A 6048-nucleotide genomic window follows, 5' to 3' on the forward strand; every position below is an offset into this window, starting at 1 on the left:
TCTCAAGTTAGGCCCCACAGTCGCCATGGAGACCATTTGTTTACTCCTACCTCCAAATGAGATAATCTGGAGAACTGCCATTTTCTGTACTTTCAACATAATGGAATTCAGGAAAATTCCAAAGCCAAGCCAACCCCCAATTCTAAAGACAGAGACCTAGGCAGCCTGCATAGACATCAGGATGTGGCAAACTTCTCTGTCCCGCCTCTAATCTCCTCCTTCCCCTAAGAGCATGTATCTCGCTGATGCTCATTTTCTCCCTCCCTGCCTTTGCCCAAGCTGTTTACTCCACCAGCAGTGCCTCCGCCCCACTGTTCAACTGAGTCAGCGTCTTACTCCACCCCAAGGACAAGTTAAAGTGTCGCCTCCTCCAGGATGGCCTCCTGGATTCCACCCTCCCTCTCACCTGCATGACGAGGTCCCTCTCCCACCTAGTGCGGCATTCATGGCTTTCTACGTGACCCTGTGGCCAGTTGTGTGTTCCCACTCCCATCCAGACAGCGAAGCCTGGGGACCCCCCGCCCCCCGATACCCAGCAGTGGAGTGAGGGAGGCAGCAGGTGCCTGGAGAGAAAACCAAACCAGGAGCTGGACGATACTGGGCAAGTGGCTTAACTTCTCTGAGCCTCAGTTTCCCCAGCTGCGGACCAGGGTAGGGGCCTGGAGGATGTCAGGGGGCCTTTCAGATCTGCTAATCTTGTTACTGCTTTTTAAAAACCTGCCGCTCTCCCCCTGACACTTAACATCCTCAGGTATTTTGCAGATTAGTGTGTGGAGAGGAGGTGGAGAAAGGGGTGAGGGTGGGGGCTGGCAACCGGCTCCCCAACCTTCTGGGGTTCTGGGGACAGCTCACCTGGGGCACGGGAGGCACCGAAACTCAGCCCCGTGCTGCCCCCGTGTGGCCGCGCGGGCACTGCAGCCTGGAAGCCTGTTTCAGCCAATCTTTGCGAGGACGGTCCTGGCCATGTCCATCACCCATCTGGACCCCCACTGTCTTCCCACTCACCTCTCACGAAGGCCAGGGAGCTCCCAGGAGCCAAGAGTAACCCCAGTAACAGGGCTTCCAAGGGTGGAAGGACTCCAGGTCTCAGTCCAGCCAATTAGGAGCATTGTCCTGAAGGCACCTGGATGTGGGAGGAAGGGGTGGTCCTGGGTGTCCCCGGAGGTGCACCCTGCCTGCTTCTTGGCCTCCAGGCTTTTAGGCATGATCACACCCCAAGTGTCCACAGGGAAAGGGAGGCTGGGAGAGGGTCAGTCGCAGAGCTGAGGCTCCTCGGGAGCCGGCCTGACTCCCCATCCAGTGTTCCCTCCACTCCTCACCGCCTTCCCCATTCCTTCCTCCCTTCCAGATTCTAGTAGCACCCCACATTATATCTGCACCGCACTCTGTGAAATATCCTTACATTTATCTCCTCGCTCACCAAATCTTTCTGCTTGTCTAAACCACCAGTTCTGCGAGCTCAACTATTGGTTTTAGGTTTTAAATGACTTTTTTTGGATCATTTTCAGTTGTGGGACTTCAATGTGGTTCATTTTCAAATCTCGTTTTTTTCACAGAATCTTGTTCCTTCCATATGGTTTTTATTTCTTCTTTACATAATCATTTTAAACATGCTTTAAGTATGATTTATAATCTCAACTGAACTCTTCTGTTATTTAAATGTGGTTTATAAATGATTTAAATTTATGTGTGATTTAAATATGATTTGTAGTTTCACACATTATCAAATGTAAGTCATAAATTTAAGTATGATTTATAATTTCATTTGAACTGGTCTATTATCGCAAGTGCGTGGGGGATCTAATCCTGTTTATCTGCTGATTTTTACTCACTGGAAATTGCTTCCTTGTGTAGTTTGTGATTTAAAGAAATTATTGAGTCTTTCTTCAGCTGGTGTTACCAGTTTTTGCTATGGGGGCCTCATGTTCTCTGCGGTGGAAAATGTCTCCAGGAAAGCATTTGTCTTTGCTTTGGCCTGGATCCAAGGGGTCACATTTCTGAAACCAAATTTTGCGATGACTTTTTTGGTTTGGGATATATTGAAACTTTCCATCTGACTGGGGTGGGGTAGGTTTGGAGCTTCAGTTTCAAATGGGAGCCTTTTTCCACCTTCACCTTTTCTGAGCAGTCAAGCTTTGTTCCTGAGATTTAGCTCTGGTTTTCCTAGTCTCTCTTAGAAAGAAGGGCCAGGCTTCCAGGGTCCTGGCTTTGTTCAGAGTTCTCAGTTCACCTCCGTCTCTTGTATGTCAGAGCTGTATCTCCCCTCCTACGAGCATTAAAACCCAGCCCCAGGGAGGTCCCCTCTACTTGTCAAATGAGATGCAACGTGATTCATGAATTGCTTAATAAAGCCGATTAGATCTTCATAAATAAATAAATAAATAACCCCCAGCCCTGAAGACACACACTTGCATCTCCTGCCTCCCTGGGCGTAGGTGGTCTTGGCTCATGAATGATCCCTCTGGCTTGTAGTTCCTACTTTATGTCTGGCTCGAGAAGTGCTCCCTTTCCTTCTTTCAAGCTTGCCTCTGATTTACAAAGAACTTGACATAGATTGGGGGCAGAGATGATCAGCAGGGCAGAGGTGATCAGAATTTTGGGAATTGACTTTCTGTTATTAATTCCTAGATTAATTCCGCAGAGATCAGAGGACTGACTTAACTGTGAATGATGTAAATCCCTTAAAACGCGTTGGCGTTTGCTTTACGCCTCAACATATGGTTCATTTTATTAAATGTGCACTTAAAGAGGTGTCTTCTGTCATTGTTTGATACAGTGTTAATTAGGTCAAGCTAATTGTGCTGTTCAGCCTTCTATCCTTACTGCTTTTCTATGTCTGTTGGGAGGACTGTGCTAATGTCTGCTAAAATTATTGTCTGTTTGTCTCTTCCTCCTTTTTGTTCGGTACTTCTCTGGCATAGTTTTTGGTGTTATCATCTTTTGCTCTTATTTGAATCTCTCATAACTAATTTATGATCAAGTTCTTAAAAATCCAATAAGACAATTTTAGTCTTACTTGGAGTATTTAGTCCATTTATATTTAACATAATTATTAATCTATTGGGATTTTTTTTTAAGCTACAATTTTACTATTTATTTTCTATTTGTTGCATCTATTTTATGTTGCTTTTCCACACCTTTGTTTTCATGTTTTCTTTAAGGGTTTATCACTCTGTTTTCCCTGTATAAACTTGGCGCTAAATTATACTTTTATTTGTGTTTTCATAATTGTCCTGGATATTACAATATATATCCCCTACTTATTACCATCTAATATAATTTAAGACTTTTATTTCTTCCACGCAATGTGAAGATCTTAGAACACTGTATTTTCCCACCCTTTTCTGTTATTGTGAAGCATTTTCATTCTACCTATGTTTTAAATCAGAATGCTGTGCGCACAGTGGGGGGCCTGAAAGTCTCAGGGCAGAGGGTGAGGGTACAGGGAAGGTCAGGAAGGGGAACATCCATGCGCTTGGTCTGTTTCAGGGAGGAGAAGACACATAAACCATCCAGTTAGCCAGGAGGGCGGACAAAGCAGAATCCACCTGCCTCAACCCTGCAGGATGACCTGGGAAAAATGAACTGATGGGCTCCTTCTAATTCCACAAACCCCTTTAACTGGGTTGCTCGTTAGGAGGACCATCACATTCTGGGGCAGTGGGGCAGAATGTCACAAATTAAACAAAGTTGGAAGGTGGCCTGTCCCTGGCTTGTAACTTCAAGAGCTGAGGTCTAATGCTAAACAAAAGATTCCGAAGGCTCTGCAAAAATGTTTTCCATCATGAACAGTACCTTCCCTTCCAGCTAAGGCAAAGCCAGATGGCCAGGAGCAGAGCGTCTGGGGGGCGTGGGGTGAGGAATATGCCGCAGCAGAGCTTGAGTGGGGAGCAGGTGCTCACAGACCGAGCCTCAGCTTCTCCAAGTGCATCAGCCAAAGCACTAAAGACAAAAGGTAGCAGCAGCATCTGAACGGTGACAAGGTGTGTGGCACTCGGGAGAAGCACGGTTGAGAACTTGCCAAAACCCAGCAAGAAGGCCCGGGGCCGTGGCTGTCCTTCACCGTCTGCGGTGACCTTGCCCTTCAAGGTGCTGACCTGGCCTGGTGCCAGTAGCGGCCCTGGAGACCCGCTGGCCCCCAAATTAGGAATTCATAAGCAACTCTGGGTTTACAAGAATCAAAAGCATATTCCTGCCCCCCCCGCCCCCCCGAAGAGTATGTCAAGATCCAGAAACAGTCACACAAGGAGACAATGAACTAAAACCTCTGGAGAGTTGCCGTTGGGGTGACTGGAGGTGGGGCTGACCTTATCAGGGTGACCCACTGGTCCTGATTTACGTAGGACTTCCCTCATTTCAGCACTGAAAGTCTTGCTTTCTGGAAACCCCCCGCCCCTTGGTCCTGGGCTCCGCAGTTGGCCAGGTGGGCTGGAATTGCAGGGTGAGCCAGAAGCTGGGGGCCTGAACTCTGTCCCTCTGCTGAGTCCTGCTCACCTGAGCTGTGGGGCGGGAGGTGAGGGTGAGGCCTCCGTGCAGACCCCACAGCTGGGGTCACCTGCAGTGTCTGCGGGGCCAGCCTGGTCCCTGAGAAGTACAGGAGAGAGAGGTTCCCCTTCCTGTGGCCCGCCGTTTCCAATCTGACACCTGGAGGAAAATCTTTGTGGCCCCCAAGTATATTCAGAGGGACAGGAACGTTATGGGAAGCAGCCATAAACACAGAGCAGCAGGGAGAAGGGCGGGGGGTCTGCAGCCAGGACCCCTCCCCGGGTGCAGCTGATGGTGGGGAGCCTGGCACCCCCCACCGCGCCCCGTGCCAGCCACCCCCCCCACTGCGGCTCCAGCGTGCCTGCATGACGGACGGACTGGGGGGGATGGTGAAGACCCCTTCCTCTTGACTGCCTCTCCCCCCCACCCTGCTTCCTGGACTGGGAATTAGAGGACGTTTGTTAAAAATATTAAAATAGCACACAAACGATTTGACCATCCATCCATATTCCGCAGAGAAGATGAAGAAGCCCGCTGTCCTCCAACCAGGCCACTCTCCGCAGGGAACTGACCTCAGGGCTCTAGGGAGCAACCGACTATTACAGCGTGGCCGGGACCTCTGGGGAGGAGCTGAGGGGCACGGAGCCTCCTCCAGGGAGTGCTCCTTCCCTGGGAGCGGGATGCCTGGGCGCTGTGCCTCCTTCCCTGCCTGGCCAGGGGTGTGCAGTGAGGCCAGGACACGGAAACTCAGCACCAAAAGGAAAGTCATTTCCACTCCCTCCACCGCCAAAGGGTGCGCACGCATGCGCACACACGTACACAATGCATGCACGCACACACACGCAGGCACGCACACATGCAAGCACGCAGACACGTGCGCGCACGCACACCCACACACATGCATGCACACACGCACACACATGCATGCACGCGCGCACACACGCACGCACACACGCACGCAGACACGTGCGCGCGCGCACACCCACACACATGCATGCACGCGCGCACACACGCACACACATGCATGCACGCACACAATGCACGCAGACACGCTCACACACGCAGACACGCGCACACACACGTACACACATGCATGCACGCACACACACGCACGCAGACACGTGGCGTGCGCACACACACATGCATGCACACACGCATGCACGCAGACACGCGCACACATGCACACGCACGCAGGCACGTGCACACACGCATGCAGACACGCACACACACACATGCACACAAATGCACGCACACCTTGCCACTGTGCCTTATGGTACTTAGCATTTTTCAGCGTTTTCCTGACAACTTGAGAGCTTCGTGGGATTGGCTCAGGAATCAGGACAAGATGTGCTTCCTATGAGCTAAGCTTGTGCCTTCCCTTATATCCCTTTTGATTGGTCCCGCTGCTTAAAAAGGAAGTCTCAGAGTCGCTCCTCATCACAAATCATATTCATAATCAATACTTAATATACTGCAGGGCATTTTAAAAAGTACACATAGGCAGAGTTGGTTTTTCAGGCTTTCCTGGGCTCCCTGCCTAAAACTCTCAGCCAGGAATGGATG

Source organism: Leptonychotes weddellii, chromosome 6 (genome assembly GCF_054177405.1).
Source record: "Leptonychotes weddellii isolate Sample4059 chromosome 6, ASM5417740v2, whole genome shotgun sequence".
Taxonomy (NCBI): domain Eukaryota; kingdom Metazoa; phylum Chordata; class Mammalia; order Carnivora; family Phocidae; genus Leptonychotes; species Leptonychotes weddellii.